This window comes from Echinops telfairi, unplaced genomic scaffold, assembly GCF_000313985.2.
Source record: "Echinops telfairi isolate 266 unplaced genomic scaffold, ASM31398v2 ScPeMD7_7469;HRSCAF=8507_1, whole genome shotgun sequence".
Classification (NCBI taxonomy): domain Eukaryota; kingdom Metazoa; phylum Chordata; class Mammalia; order Afrosoricida; family Tenrecidae; genus Echinops; species Echinops telfairi.
The window spans coordinates 67,195,930-67,213,348 of record NW_022111373.1 but is presented as its reverse complement, the minus strand read 5'-3'; the positions used below and the strand labels follow the sequence as shown (position 1 = coordinate 67,213,348).

At 37.7% G+C, this 17,419-nt stretch overlaps 1 protein-coding gene across 1 annotated transcript in view; it reads left to right on the top strand.

The window, feature by feature from the left end:
• The window catches only part of XRCC4 (X-ray repair cross complementing 4), a 279,731-nt gene that overhangs the window by 14,216 nt on the left and 248,096 nt on the right, over positions 1-17,419 (top strand). The gene's annotated exons all lie outside the window — the stretch shown is intronic.

Here is a 17,419-nt window from a genome sequence, read left to right as displayed (position 1 = left end):
GACAACAGAAAAGTGGGTGAAGGGAGACGTTGGACAGTGTAAGATATGACAAAATAATAATTTATAAATTATCAAAGGTTCATGAGGGAGGAAGGAGGGGGGACATGAGGAGCTGATGCCAGGGGCTTACATGGAAAGCAAATGTTTTGAGAATGATGAGCGTAATGAATGTACAAATGTGCTTTATATAATTGATGTATCTGTGGATTGTGGTAAGAGTTATATGAGCACCTAATAAAATGATAAAACAAAACTGGAGTCTTAAAAGCTTATGAGCAGCCACCTAATGTACAGCCTTTTGAGTTTCTCTGGCTGGAAGAAAGAAGAGTGATGAAAATCGAAAGATATAGAAAAACAATTAGTCAGTGGGCTACTGGATCATGTACACATCAACATGAATAACCCTGAGATCAGGAAAATTAGATGGTACCATATTAAGGATCATATTAGCAGGTTATAAATTTGAAAAACCCAAAACAACTCCCTACCATCTAGTCAATGTTAAAACTTGGTGGGAGTAGAAAGCCCAGTCTTTTGACTGTGGAGCTGCTGGTGGTTTTGAACTGGTAACCATGCGGATTTCAGCCCAATGCTAGCTACTACAGCACCAGAGCTCCTAGTTCATATAGATGAAGCGGGAAAAATGTGCAACAAAATTAAAAATCATAAGAGACCAGGCTTACTGGTTGGACAGAGATAGCTGGTATCAGCAAGACTATGGCTTTTACTCAGCCTGTAGGTCTAGAGGTATGCTCCCCACTGTGGTAAAATAATCAACCACATAGCATCAAAAGGGCAGCATTTACCCAAGGATAAAGTTCACAGAGTTAGGAAGGAAGACAGGAAGCAGGGAGAAAGCAGGGTAAGTGATGGCACATTGAGGCGATCACAGTGGAAAAGTTTAAATTAAATGTGTATGAATTGTTGACTGTTAAAAATGATACAATGCTCTGCAAACCTTCACTTAATTCACATAAAGTGCTGTTTGTTTTTTTTAAAAGGAAATGTCATGCACTTTATAAAATGGTAACCATATTAAGCTGAAAATGCAAAACTTCCTGCTTGGTGTTGGATGTTCTGAGTTTAATATAGTATTTCCTGAATGATGACTCATAACCCTGATGGAACATTCATATCATCACATTCATAAGTATGTCACAGAGCACTGTGAAGTAATTGAAGTTAACAGAATTAAGTAATTTGCTGAAGTCCATGCATTTTTGAATGAGAAGTCATAACTGACGTCTGTCAAATTCCAAAGCCTGAAACAATGTAGCTTAAACAAAAGCACAATTCTTGGTTTCATAATTAAAATTTTCAACTGTTATGGATAGGTTGTGGTGCAGCAGGAATCATACCCGACCTGCTTTTCACCTTTCAGTTTTGCTTTCTACTTTACTTAATTAATTCCACACTGAAAACATCGTAACATCAAATCTAGTAGAAAAGAGAATCTATATCCCATATAATGCAGATAAAGTCTCAGAATTGAGGTTCTTTGGACTTAGTTGTCCTCGCTCCAGTCATATGCTGACCTCTGAATCCATCGTTGAGATTGGAACATACATTTGGTGTAATGTAGGCCCATAGTCCTCTCCCTTGTTACCTGAAATTGGAATCTGCTTTCCCAGAGCCTGTGGGCTGGGAATAGCAATGAGTGAGGATCACCCATGGCATTGTTGCTACAAGTCAGGAGAGTTTGTGGTGAGTAACCAGAAAAACAACGAAGAAATTCTCTAAAAGTTAGGTGAGTGAGCTCTCTTAACATTGCAGTGTAGGAGCACGTGTGTGCGTGTGTTTAAGCAACTAAGGCAAAATGTCAGCCAGGTGTACAAATCAGTACACTTAAATGAATTTGGCTTTATGAGTTAGGGTTCCTTAATGATTATGTGTTGGGGATTGGAACAGGTGTTTAATTTCTATTGGCTAGGTCACAAATCTAAAATTGTATGATTTTAACGATGTGCCAAAGGATAAGAAATTTGGGGGAATAGCAACTTTCTAATTACCTCTAGTTTCTTTACTATGATGGTTATGTTCAACAATTGAATATAACTATGGAGTGGCTCACATATTGAACAATTTCCCACAAATTTTGCCCTTAAGAATAAGTTATTAATGTAGCACCAATAAATATTGAAATAATTTCAGAAAATTTTTATTACTAGATAACAAAATTTTCAGTTGACTAGGAGGCATCTTTTGTAGCTGTCGCATCGTTGATGCAGTGTTACACGTGAAATTCCCTAGAGCAGCATGTGTAGTTTCTGGTGTAAAGCTTGTCAGATGGAAATATTTACCAAGGAGCCAATTCTGAGTTCAGAGTTTCTTTTAATTGGCTCCTAGTATTTTAAGAATCCAATTGGATATTAAAAAATAAATTTATGGTATCTTTTTAGGTACATTTTACATGAAGGGAATGTAATAAATATGATCAGCTTGGTGATCCAATAACAGTTTTCAAAACTCTTTTTTTAAACACATTTTATATGGAGAATTTAAAACATACCAAAATAGAATAGTGTAATGGATCATGTATTCTTGCTATCTTATTTCATGTATATTCTACTAGAATATCAGGCTTCTGTATTGTTTCAAAATAAATCCAAGACATGCTATTTCATATAGAGTTATTTTAATGTGTCTGTTAAAACTAAAGATACTCTTACCATACCTAAAAAAAATTAACAACAAATTCCTTATGTCATTAAATAATCTAGTTTACCCTCAACTTGATCAGATGATCTCATGGATTTGAAACGGAGTGTTGGTTGAAACATGACTTAACTAAGGCCTGTACATTGTAGTTGTTTCAGCATTTTTTTAAACATATATAGATGTGAGTTTGCCCATCCATGCTTTTTTCTTTGAAACCCATTAGTTGGAGACACTGGATTGTTTGTCCCACAGTCTGCCACAGTTTAGATCTTTCCAGTTACATTCACAGTTTAGTGTGGTTCTCTGTTCTTTGTGTTTCTTGTAATCAGTAGCTCCAGTGATGTTATCAGATTCAGATTTTATTATTATTATTATTATTTTTAGCATGAATACAGAGAATTTAGGGGTTTTACTATGGAAGCATATTTAAGTCCATAGGTTTTTTGTTCTGTATTTACAACAAAAAAGAGATCAGAGTATGAGGAAAGAGTAGGTGAATACTTAACTATGTTGATCTTTTTAGTGGACATAATCTGTAATTACTTCGGTAGCTGTTTGCCTCTTTAATTTTAAAGAGGCACGTAATCCCTTGGCCCTCAAATCTCAGCTATGAGGTCCCTTGGCCTCTGTGGGCTAGACAGCCTGCCTGCAACTCTGCCTCACAGTCTCACAGTGTCAGCACTGCCCTTCAGTTCTGTCTCATGGTCTCCTTGCCTCAGCCTCGGGTCCTGACCTGGCTTTTTTGTTCTGCTCCATGCTGCAGCTTCTAGTGCCACTGGTCTCAGCCTCCACTTCTTGAGAAAGAGACTGTAATTTGCTCCACTGATGGTTCTTCTCCTTGTGGTCATGAGATTCCTCTCTCCGCTTCTGAAACGGTTCATCCTTATAGCAGGATGAAGGAGTGGCAACTGAAACTGGCCGGCCCCCTCTGTTAGTATTCCACACACCTTATTTACATGGCCCTACCCAATCATTTGGTGGGAATTAGAGACATAAATAGAAGAACCATATTAATTTTCATTTCACCACAATTACAAAATAACAAAAGTGTTTATGATTGGCCGTGGTCATCATTTATCCATTATTTGGCCAAAGAAGATGCCATATTAAAATACAGAAAAACGCTATCTACAAATTGAATCGTATATTTAATGGGATAATTTTATAATTTGTTTTTGGTATATGCCAAATGCTAAATCTTCCATTATAACAGAAAATCCTTGCTTTACTAAATGGCGTCTTTCTGGATATCATAAAGTTATTTTATATTTCGTATGCTTTATTGGACATGTGGTTACTCTGGCCAAAGTTTTGTGTTCATGCTTTCAGAATTGAATTTGATAGCATGGATTTCAATAAAAGGTCCTTTTCATGACATTGGAATTGCATTGTTACTTTTAGTAAATCTGCTAGTTAACTTTTCATATTTTATTAACACTAGATTTATTATAGGTACAGTCTTTTATTTCTCCTATTTTTGTTTATTTTGGCCCTGATTTTTTTTAACATTAAAAAAAGCAGCAGCAACTTCATACATTATTTACCAGGTCTTTAACAAATCTCCTCCTCTTTTCTCACTTAACACTATAACTCCCGGCTAACCAAATTATTAGCTTCCTGATATCTTAATTATAATTTTATAGTCTTCTAGAAGGTAGATATCATTTTTTTTGGTGTTGTTGTTGTTTAATTTGCTGGAGTTCTTATAGGGCACAAAGTCTGTACAGGTCCTCCCCTACTGAATGCTTGATTGGTAGATGGAGTGGGTTTTTTGCCAATGGTTTCCTAGCAATTGGTAAAAGTTCATTATTTCAGCTTACTAGGATGTTCTGGTTTGTTTCTTGATGTTAAGTGACTGAAATTAATTTACCTTTGTATGACTTCTCAGATCAGCTTTTTAAGCATTGCATTGCAAAAATAAAAGCTAGTTTTTCTCATACAAAGTAGCTTTATTACTAGGTATTACATAAATTCTTTTGGGAGGACTTTGATTTCAATAATAATAATTTTTTACACTGTCTAAAGCATCTAATATTTCCATATTTTTTCTTTAAAAAATTCGTTTTATTGGGGGCTCTTACAGCTCTCATAACAATCCATACATCCATTGTGTCAAGCACATCTGTACATATGTTGCCATCATCCTTTTCAAAACATTTTCTTTGTACCTTGAGTCCTTCATATCAGCTCCTCATTTTTTTCCTTCCTTCCCCCCCTCAAACCCTTGATAATTTATAAATTATTATTTTCATATCTTGCACCAACCACGGTATCCCTTCACCCACGCTTCTGTTGTTTGTCTCCCACCCCTGCCCGGGGTGGGGGGCGCGGTTATATTTTGATCATTGTGATCCATCCCCCTTTCTCCCTCCACCTTCCCCCTGCACTCATGGTATTGCTATTCCCATTGTTGCTGAGGGGATTCTCTGTCCGGGATTCCATGTGTGGAGAGCTCTTATCTCTACCAGTATCCATGCTCTGATCTAGCTGCATTTGTAAGTCCTTGTTTTTTCTAATGAGAAAAATCAATCTTGATTTTTGTGCATTTTGAAGATTGCTGATGAGTTACTACTGTCTTTTATAGTGATGTGCAGTTTCTGATTCAGTACTGTTTTAGATTCCTTGGAAGAAGTCTACCAATCTCTTTAGAAAGAAAGGCCTGTTATCTACCTCTTAAAATCATTGAATGAAAACCCTATGGGGAAAAAAAAAAAAGAAAATCCTATGGACAACAACATGCCAAACAGTGGTCAGATTACCAATGGATAGTGGTTCAAGGAAGGCATTTTTAAAGTGTTATTGTATACGAGTTGGGGACTGACTAACAATAATAATCCTTATAGCATTTAGTTTCAAAGTTGATGTTAATTATAGCAATAGGAGGGTTACTGATTAATCCTTTTGATCAATATAAAGACATGGTCTCTTAACTGTGTATGTGTCCTTTCTGCCACTTTGACAGGTAACTGCCTCCAGACACTACAATTCAATACTGTGGAAACACAGCATCCACAATTATGATACTTTAATAATCAATGGCCCCTAACTGTTTACTTTATAGCTCACTTCATTCAAATGTTGTAGAGGTCAAAACATAGGAAGCCAACGGAGTGGTACTAGAATTTTGAAGCTCTCAAGATCCTACTTCAACGAGTACCAGCTAATACTCTTAGAGTTCCATCTGGAGTGATTCAGTGTGAATACTTCAGCTTGGCTTTCTTTGGTTAGGAGGTAGAGATGACATGAGTGTGTCACTGAGCATGATTCTCATATCCTTCTTAATTTTTAGTGGAGAAATAATGTAATTGGCAGCAGGCTCCTTGGAAGCTGATCATAACCTGTTTCCCAGATGTCAGGGCTTTGAAAGCACGAGTAGATTTTGTTCAGTCTAGGCTGGACATGGGTATTTTAGGAGAGAGGAAGGCGTGAGATAAATGAAAAGTAGGTTCAGAACTCCCCTAATCATCCATTTTGTCTGGTCTTATACCTCACTTCTCAAAAAAAGCCTTTTGTAATTGTCTCAATCAGTGTGCCTCTATTACCTCTTCATACCTTAGTACAGCTCTTACCATCCCAATACTGTGGGTTGTTGTTGTTAAGTGCCATTGAGTCGATTTCGACCCATAGTGACCCTTTGCACAACAGGAGGAAACACTGCCTGGCCTACACCATCTTCACAATTCTTTCTATTCTGGATCTCCTTGTTGAAGCTACTGTGTCAATGCATCTTACTGAGGGCATTCCTCTCTTTCGATGCCCCTCTGTTTTGAGTGCCTAATTCTTGTGCCATAACGACTCCTTAGAGCTGAATTAGGTTGAATCTGCAATTCAGGATAGACTATGAGCTTTAGTTTACAGGATTTACTGTCGTTTCATTTGCACCCCAAACATTCATCCCCTTGTTTGCCATTAGAAAACAGGCAAATTAATGGGTTCAATTATGGGCACATATATGAGTGGGGGTGGAGCAGATATAGTATAAGACTTGTTCTTTTCCCATCAAGTCCTTTTAATTATATTTCATTTTTGAGCAGCATATTTTTCAAGTAGGAAAGATTGTATGTAAGCTTAACTGAAAGGAACCCTGGTGGTGCAGTGATTAAGCACTTGGCTGCTAACCAAAAGGTGGTCCATTTGAACCCATGAGGTTCACAGCAGGAGAAAGATGTGACAGTGGGTTGCAAAAGCTCGCAGCCTTGCAAACCATGTGGGGCACTTATGCTCTGTTGTCCTGCAGGATCTCTATGAATCAGAAGAAACGTGATAGCAATGGGTTTGGTTAGACTTGTGGTTAACTGATGGTGTTCGTAGAAACACTGTTACTCTTCAGAAATTAAAATATAAGAGAGGAATGAACAATTTCAAAACTGAAAAAAAATCATTAAGTACTGAAGTCTTAATGACAAAAGATGGTTGCTTAGTCAGTGCTCTATATTTCAGCCACTATCTTATCTCTTCTCTTCTTTAGTTCTGTTAAGTGTCATTCCCACATAGAACTCTGTAATTAGAACTAAAGTGTTCTTGTGAAAGTTTCCAAAATAGTAAGCACACACTTATCCTTTTTGTCAATGTTATTTATAATTGAGAGTGACTGTTTGAAGAATATAAAGGGAGTCAGTCTTGGAACTTTGAGTCCAATTTTAAAGACATTTTGAATCTAGAGAAATTTATTCAGGAGATAGGCCACTTTATTATTTTGTAATACCCACTTCATAAGGCGAGATAAAGGAGGAAATTAAATTTAAACTCATCACTTCAACTACTGATTATTAATAGCGTGTGCAGAAGATAAGCACTGGAAATGTGTGTAATATGATATTGGAATGGTGGCATCTGGCTTTCCACAGACATAGGAAGTAATGGAGAATGGACCCAGACCATGTCAGAGACATCTTCGTAAACTTAAAGTTCTTATGCTTTATTCCTGAAGCTTTAGATTGCTTACGTATTTTCCTTGCTCGTCAACAATACATGACATGCTTTCAAATGAGCTTATGTCAATAGTTATACCTGCATTTTGTTCTTTGCATGATCAACAATGCCAGTTTGCTTAGGATTAAGAATGTTTCTACCACTTAGAATTGTCAATGATAACACCAGGAAAATCAAGATGGTTAGGGTGGAGATAAGCTTGACATGATTTGAAAGGTATATTTAATAACCCTGAACATTCTTTACCTTTAAAGTTTAGAAAATTCTAACAAAGTATCATTTTCCGAAAGCGCTTCTAATATAGAAGGTTACCTTAGTATTTTTATATTTTAATTGCTTTAGAAATATAATGGTAAGTTGATTTTGTGTTTTTCAAATGAAACCTTAATTTACTATTTGGTCAAATAGATAACTCGAACCATCAGTGCATCTTGCTGTTAATAATGAAAATGCTAGGATAAAATTTTAAGTAAAATATTGCAAGTGTAGAAATGCTGATTAAAAAAATGAGTAGTCAATGCTTTTTCTTATTTTCAAAAATATGTAAAAAGTAAGACAACAGTCCTTTTCCTGATACTTAATTTTCCTGAATTATTGTATTTTATCAAAGAGTACATAGGCCAGGGTTTTGTGACTAAATCCTTTCTTTTATTTTCATCTCGCAATTAGATATGTTCTCATCATGTATTGAATTGTGTCCCTCAAAGAATATGTTGTAAATCTGTACCTCTATACCTGGGGTTATAATTCCATTTGGGAGTGGATTGTCCTTGTTATGCTAATGCAAGGAAGGGTGTAGGATGTGTCTTGTGTCAAATTCTTTTGAGATATAAAAGCAATTGATCAAACAAGTGAAAGACACTGAGGTGGGGACAAGAGATGCTAAGCCCCATGGAGATCCGCTTGGAGCCTTAGCTTCAAAGACAAACAAGAACCTTTTTCCAAAACCAACCCAGAGAGGACGGCTTCTCTTAGAGCCAGTACCCTGGATTCAGGCATCTAGCCTCCCCAATGGAGAAAATAAATTTTTGTGTTAAAGCAACCCATTTGTGATAGCATACGAGATAAAAATCACTGCTCCTATTCTTTAATTTTTCTTTTACTTTGTGGTTCGTGTTTATTTTCCTTTTTTGTTTTACAAAAACAAAAACAAAAATACAAGATAACAGAATACAGGCAGTATGTGGGTTTCAAATGCCACCTGTTCCTGACTGTGTCTTTAAAAACTTGCAAATAAAATGGAACCAGTGGATAAAGTTCTTATTTAGCTTTACTTTAGTTCTAAGAGTCCTGGTGCCAGAGTGGGTTACGTGTTAGGCTGCTAACCGTATGGCCAGTAGTTCAAAACCATCAGCCACTCCAAGGAAAAAAAAGACAAGGCTTTCTACTTCTGTAAGAGTCTCAGAAACCCACAGGGGCATTTCCACCCTGTCCTATATGATCACTATGAGTCCACACTGACCCAATGGCAGTGAGTTTAGTTGCAGAGTAAGGAGGTCTGGTGGCGCCATAGGGTTGGGCTGCCAATCACAAACCCACCATTGCTTCAAACCATCTAGAAGTCTGTGGGGAAAGATTTGCAGTTTTGGAAACTCCTGAGGAGCAGTTATACTTTGCCCTAAATCAGTGGTTCTCAACCTTCCTAATGCCGTGACCCTTTAATACAGTTCCTCATGCTGTGGTGACCCCCCCCCCAACCATAATATTATTTTCATTGCTATTTCATAACTGTAATTTTGCTACTGTTATGAATCGGGCAACCCCTGTGAAAGGGTCGTTTGACCCCCAAAGGGGTCGCGACCCACACGTTGAGAATTGCTGCCTTATCGCGTCACTAAAAGGCAGAATTGACTTGATGGTCATGAGTTTAGCTTGATTTAGTGCAAATGATTTCAGAGCTTCATGTGCAGTAAATGAAGGTGATTGTAATGAAGACTTTGTTTGGAATAGTAGCTAATTCAGTTGATTTAAAGTCAGGCCCTTAAGTTGACTGTTCATAACCAGGGGGGACTGCCTGTCTTGTATCAGGAATCTGATTACAGACTATTAACAACATATACTGTGTGCTAATCTTTTCTGAGCTCACTTTAGGCAGGTCTTCAAAATGACCAAGTCGATTCCATTATGGCTGCCCAAGTAATACAGAACATCTGATTTTTAAAAATTTTGGTGATCTAGAATGCTGCGGTACGGGAAAAAGTATGGGTTGAAATTCTGGAATGGGAGATTTGGAAGAGGCATAGTGAGCCCTCTCAGGAGCCTGAAGTATAGTATGACCTTGGATCATTGCCAGGACTGTAGCACAACACACATTCAGAGTGGTGGGGGCTGGCTGCCATCTTAGAGCTGGGTACCATTGTTTCTAACTCTGGCATTCAAGAGATTTAGTTGCGATGCAATGTGCATGCTGCCCTTCTTTTTAAAGAGGAGATTGAGTTTATAGCAGGGCTTTGGCCCTGTAATTTTCCAATTCCAGTTAGTGTTCTAGTTCACCCACATTTTACAAACCTGAGCCCAATCTGGTATGGCTTTATGGGCCATGACTTACCTGGGGCTTAAACTGGTTTGAAGCTTTGTGTTAGGTATCAACCTACTTTTCTCTACCAGGGAGCACTTAAGTTAATCGCTTCATTAGAAACATGCATTTGGCCCTTTCAGACCTGTAAGTACAACTTCTTGGCATAGCTGCAGGAATTAGAACAGCTGCAGTCCAAGCAGCTTGAAAAGAAGCCATGACGTACTCTAAAGGAAAATACAAGATGCTCAAGTTCAAAATGGCGTTATCAATGATACAGTGTTGTAACTAACTTGAACTGACCTAAGTGAGTTGGCTTTTGCACTGTGCTTTATCAGCTTCCAAAATGGCATACAAAATTCTTTGTAAACTAATTTAAAAAGCGTCTTGTTTATTCAGCAGCAACTGTGAATGGTATTTGTTCCGAGTGTAGATCACATCAATTGCATACCAGCCAACAACTTATTTCTTGCCTAAAAGAGAAGCCAAGTATCAAAGACACAAAGTACTAAAGATAAGCTTCTCAATTCTCAACTGTTCTGGGCTCTCAATGCAGCTACTGATATACAAATTTGGGGTGGGACTCAACTGTTTCCACCTGCAGGCTTGTCATAGATCCTTGGCTCTGTCTGGAGAGGTGCTGATACTAATGTGACCTTTATTGCCCTTAGGAAACAAAAAACAGGCTTTGTTATAGCCCTAATCAATCAGTCCCTCTGAAGAGGTCAATTGTCCCCCTTACTCAAGTGGTCTCAGGCCAAAAAGCTCTATCTCTGACTATTCCCATTTACAGCATTGGTGATAGCAAAGAGATTATTGACATTCCCTTACTGAATATTAAAAAGAAATTGCAGGTCATTTCCCCCCCTCATTTCAATGGTTGATTCTTAGATATTTTGTACTTGATATTTAATGAGAGGGTGACCTCAGTAAGAAAAAGAATGAAGTGCTTTCAAAACAGGGTTTGGTTGTATATTATCAGGAAATTAAGCCTCAGCTGATATAAAGAAAACAGTTTTGAGGCCCCCGAGGCATAAGATACTTAGAGAAGATTGAGTTGTCACATTTGGGCTATTCACATAATATGTGCTTAATTGTGTTCAAAAGCAGCATTCTAATTCCAAATCCAAGTTTAATAAATGATAGATTTTTAAAAAGCATTTGTGTGTGTGACGAGCAGGATTCATTAATTAGACCAGTCGAAAGTATTTAAAACAGGAATAATTCTATCAAGAGATGTTTATTAAGTTAATTTATTCCACTAATTAAAATTTTTTCAACCTTGAGGTTAAAGTTCTTTGTATTGTGAAAGCGGGGTGAGTCACTGACAAATGTCAACAATAATGAATTTTAAACAAACTTGTCTCTAGAATAGAGCCACTTGTTTCAAATATCTTTAAATAATAGCAATGAAAGTAATGACCCTTTTACAAGAACTGGAACTGCCTGCCCCCAGACGGGTTTACTTTGGGTACATGGGCTTCTGCAGCCACAGCCTGATTGCTGACCTTGGATCCATCTGCCTATGCCCCAACCACCCTGTCGTCTCCCTGCTCTGTTGTTCTGCGTGCTCAGCCCCTTGCAGCCATGTGAGTCAGGAGAAGCCTCCAGGTTAACATTTGACACAAGGACTTGGACTGGACTGTATTTACTCATGCAGTTGTATGAACCATTTTCTTGATATAGATATCTTTATGTATGTTTATTAAGCATCACTGTGTTTGCTTCTCTAGAGAATCCAGGCCAACAATGGCAGTAACAATGACAGCAACCTTGAGGAATATATAGAATTTGAAGTTTGAAATTTAACATTTTAAGCTGTACTTGTATTGTAGGGACCCTGGTGGGTTACATGTTGGGCTGTTAACTGTAAAGTCAGCAGTTTGAACCTACCAGGTGATCCACTGGAGAAAGACGAGGCTTTCTGCTCCCATAAAGATCTATAGGCTCTGAAACCCACATTGAGTTGCTTTCACGTGCATATGAGGTGGTTGGCTTGGGCCTAGTGAATTTTATCCTCAAAATGGCATTTTTGCTCTTTAACATAGTACACAGGTCTTGTGCAGCAGATTTGTCTAATGGAATAATACTGTTTGGTTGTTTTTTTCTGTTTGATTTCTTAATTGCTGCTTCCATGAGCATTGGTTGTGGATCCAAATAAAATGAAATCCTTGACAACCTCAATATTTTCTCTGTTTATCATAGTATTTTTCTATTGGTCTAATTGTTTACCCTGAGTTGTAATACATGCTGAAGGCTGCTGTCTGATCTTTATTAATGCTTCAAATCCTCTTCACTTTCAGCAAGCAAGGTAATGTAATTCAAGTATTGTAGGTTGTTAATTAGTCTTCCTCCAATCCCGATGCTGGATTTCTCTTCATATAATCCAGCTTCTTAGATTTTTGTCACAACATACAGACTGAATAAGTATAGTGAAAGGGCACGCCCCTGATACATACTTTTCCTATTTTTAAGCCATGCATTATTCCCTTAGTTTGCTTCTTGGTATATGTATAGGTTCCAAGCGAGTTCTGGAATTCCACTCTGCTCAATGTTATTTATAGTTTATCATGTTCCACACAGTTGATTGCCTTTGCATGGTCAATAAAACACAATTAAGTCTCTCTGGTATTCTCTACTCTCAGCCAAGATCTAGCTAGCATCAGCAGTGATACCCTTCTTTTTACATCCTCTTCTGAGTCCAGCTTGAATTTCTGGCCGCTCTCTGTTAATGCACAGCTGCAACCATTTAGGATTATCTTCAGCAAAATTTTACTTGCATGTGATATTAATCATTAATCCCCACATTCTTTCAGGTCACCTTTCTTTGAAATGGGCACAAAGATGGACCTTTTTCGGTTAGCTGGCCAGGTAGCTATAGTCCAAATTTCTTGGCATTGACTAGTGAGTCCTTCCAGTACTGTATCACAGCTTGTTGAAGCATTTCAATTAGTATATCTTCAGTTTCTGGAGTCTTGTTTTTTAATAATGTCATGACTTCAGTGTGAATTTCTTCCTTCAATGCTATCAGTTTTGTATCAAATGCTGAATTTGGAAAAGGTTGAATATTGACAAATTCTCTTTGTTACAGAGACTATTCCTTCCACTTTCTTTTGGTGTTTCTTATAGCATTCAATAATTGTCTCATAGAATTCTTTAGTATTGGAACTCGAGGCTTGAATTTTTTTTCTTTAGTACTTTTACCAAGTCATATGGTCAGAGTGTTCTTCTTTTTTTTGGTTTTTTAACCCTAAATCTGTGCACATTTTGTTATAATGCTTTCTTTTGTCTGCTCAGGCTTCGGTTTGAAATTTTCTGTTCAGCTCTTTACGTTACCATTTCTTCATTTTGTTCTAACTACTTACTACATGTTCAAGAGCAAGTTTCAGTCTCTAATGATGTCCACTTTGATCTTTTTTTTCCCTGTCTTCCTGTTATTTTAATGATGTTTGGCTTTCTTCATGTATGATGCCTTTGATACCATCTCACAACTCATCCGGTTTTTAGTCATTTGTATTCAGTGCATCAAATCTGTTCTTAAAATGGTCTCTAAGTTCAGGTGATGTATATTAAAGGTGTATTTTTAGCTCTCAGGGACTTCTTTTAATTTTCTTCAGCTTTAACTTGAATTTGCTTATAAAGAACTAGTAGTCTAGAAATAACATTGTTTAGTAAATCTGGAACCAGTAAGGCAGTAGATTTGGATCATTCCACAATTCAGCCTAAAAACAAATATAACAGAAGAGGTACAAGATTACCCCTTACTCACTCTTTAGATCTGGAACTCACCCTTTGGGCATTTTTGTTTAAACAACAGAAAAGTCTATAAGGGAAACAATCACACTAGTAAAGTATGCACACCTTAGAGTGATCAACCGTTTCAGATCTAGAGGTCAGCATTTATCCCAGGACAAAGTCCACAGGGTTGGGAGAGAAGGGGAGAAGCACAGGAAGGAGGTGAGATGTGTGGGGTTGCATTGAGGAGATTACAGTGAGTGAGATGAAGCAAAATGTGTATATCAATTGTTGAATGGAAAAAGTGATTTGTTCTGTAAACATTCAATTCACAATTAAAAAAAAAGGGAATGGGTACAAGACTTATGCTCTTCAAAGTAAAACAGTATTGGGAAAAAGAAGATAAGTAATTGAGAAGCATTTTATTGTCATGAGCTGAAAGACTTAAGTTGGAAAGATATTTCATTAGGGGGAATTCTCTGGAGAAACAAAACCAGTGACACTTAAATATTTATATAAAGATAGTAGTTTATATAAAGAGACATTGTTCACACTGTTGTCGTTGGTGGTTTAGTCCAGTTAACTCCATGTGTCAGCTGTTAAACTGGAGGCTTTTCATCATTCAAGTAGCTTCCAGGAAGTCTAAGCCAGCAGATGAACAGGAGACAGGAAGACAGCAGGGAGAGGAAACAAGAAGACCATAGTTGGTGGACACAGAGGTGGTTTGGCAGGTCAGATGTTATGGCAGGTCACCAATAACTCCCAGGATTGGCAGGTAATATGGTAGAACAGTGGCTCAAGTAAAAACACCAGAGGTCATTGTGACAGATGCAGAATCCAGTCAAGCAAGAAAGAGAGAGAGAGAAAATGTTCCACATAGTCTGTTTTCAGAAATGAAGTAGTCTATACCCCTAAGAAGACGTTATCAGGCTGGGAACCGTATAAAGAATTTCCTGGAGTTCTTCATATCATGTTAGGTTACATTATGGAGGAGGCCATAGTGCTTAATTACTTAGGATCCCAGCCCTTCAGCCAAGTGGTCACAAAGCCTAATTACAGGTACTATTACAGATACTATAGCTGTATAAATCACCAATCAAGACTAGCAGGTACTTTTTGAGGAATTGGCACTCTGATCCAAAATATATACGAAATACAAAGGACTAAAGCTATCCAAAGTAATCTTGAAGAAGAGCAAAGTTAGAGGTTTTATTATCTCTGTCCTTAAGAATTATTAAAAACTATGGTAAATAAGAAAATGCAGAATTGGTATACAGATTGATAAATTGACTAATGTGGGACCAAATAAAGTTTGTAAAAAGAGATCATACATATAAGGTTACATGGCTTATGAAAAACATTATAGTGCATTTGCGGAAAGGATAGTCTTCCATAAATAATATGGGGTAACTGAATAGTCAAATGGAAAAAAGTCTATTTTGATTTCTGTCTGACACTATTAAAAAAAAACCCAAACAACTCAAATGGATTAGAGCTTTAAGGCAATAATAAAGCTTTTTGTTAAATATAGGGGAACACCTTAGTTACTGAAGAATTCTTAAAACAGGATGCAAAAAGTACTAATTATAAACAATTGATAAGTTATACTACCTTAAAATTAAAGAATTCTTTTCACCATTAATATAGTGTAAAAGTATTCATAATATATCTAAACATTTCATAATATATCTATACATTTTTAATACATTTTATAAAACCTAGAATCAAGAAAATAATATAAAGACAATGATGAAAATATTGGTAAGATTGAATAGATACTTTGCAAAACAGGATATTCAAATGGACAATAAATATATGAAAAGTACTCATTGTCACCACTCATCAGAAAAATTTGAATTAAAACCACAATGCAATAAGTACCATCGTATACCCACTAAAATAGCTAAAATAAAAAATGGGGAAAAGGTTTGCGAATATGTGGCATAACTGGATCTCTCATATCCTCATGCCATTTATCCCTCCGCCCTTCAATTTAACCCCACATGTGTTTATCAGCCAGGTTGGCACAATAAACTAACTACCTCAATCCACCCCTTGCCAGCCTGGCACTTGTACATAATTCTTAGCTTCACAATTGAAATTAAGTAACACCTACACCTTAATCCTATAATCCTATGAATATGTTCCCCCACCTATGAAAGTTTGTAAGACAACCACTTCATTGCCTTTATCCCCCCAATTTTGAGTATTCAAATTATATACTGCCCACTTACATCAACCCAGTTCTCTGAGAAGACAATCATATTTTTCAACATGAAGAGTCTTCATTCCAGTTGGAACCTTGTAAAGTCTGCATCCATAAGCAAAATCAAATCTGTACAGACCATCCATGAAGTCACCAACAATATGCACCAGTTCACAGGCTCAAAAATCTCCATCTGGTCGGGTTCTGGTCAACTCAATGTGGGCTGCCTCACTCAGCCTCCACAGGGTGCCCATTGGTTGCCTTGCCTTTAGACCATGGGCTCTCACTAATACTCAACAAGCCTAGCCCTCTTGTGCTAGGTCATGAACTTTAGACCAGTCAACCCACTCTAATCTTCTCCTTTTTTTTTTCTCCCTGTAAACCAAGTCCACAGGTGTCAGTGGCCAAAATCAACTCGTCTCTTTATTGCTGCTCTTCCACTTCCACTCAACAGGTAGATCCAGGTGGTCACCTTGCAAGCATTTCAGCCTGCTCACAGGCTCCCTTTAACATTCAGTCCCAGAGAGGAGTTTTCTTCATCGTTCCAGATTTTTTCCAGCTTTTGACAAAGACTACTGGTCCCTGAGTACTCCAAAGCACTGGATGGGGCATATCTTTCTTTGCAAAGCTTTCTTTGCAGACATGGCCTAAACCGATCTAAAGATAAAATTTTAATGGCTGAAAGAAAATAGGCTTACAAACTTTCTATTTTCTTACTTCCCGTATTTTCCCCAGAAAGCCACTGAGTGACTTGATTTGACCTCTGGCTAGACAAGAAAAGGTACCCTGAGGGAGAGGTCAAACAAACATCTACTCTCCATCTTATGATTTGTTTCTCCAGTACCCCACTCCCAAGGTACTATAATGTGTCAGTCTGGGTACTTTAGAGAAACAAATCCACAGAAACTCATGTATAAGAGAGAATTTTTATATAAAAGTTAAGTGTGCATCAAGAAAACATCCCTACCCAGTGCTTTCCAAGCTCACAAGTCCAACATTAACCCATTAACCCTTATGTCCAACACCAATCCACAAAGTCCTCCTTCTCACAAAACAGACACAATGATGCAGATTGCAGGAGGAAAGCCGAGTCAGTGAATGTGTAAGCATCTCAGCGCTGGCAGGGGTGTGGGATGTTGGGGTGGTCTCCACATGGGTGCTCCAGCACCCAGGGCTGCATTGGAGTAGGTCCATGTGGCTTCTCCTCAGGGATGTCTTGCAGGAAGTGAGGTTTGCAAGCTGAAGCAGGGAACTGGCTAAGGCAGCTCCACCCTGGTCCAACCATCAGAAAGCAAGAGATCCGAGAACTCCAAAGGCGAGGCTCACCAAGCCATTTATCCCCCGCCCTTCAATTAACGCCACGTGTGTTTATC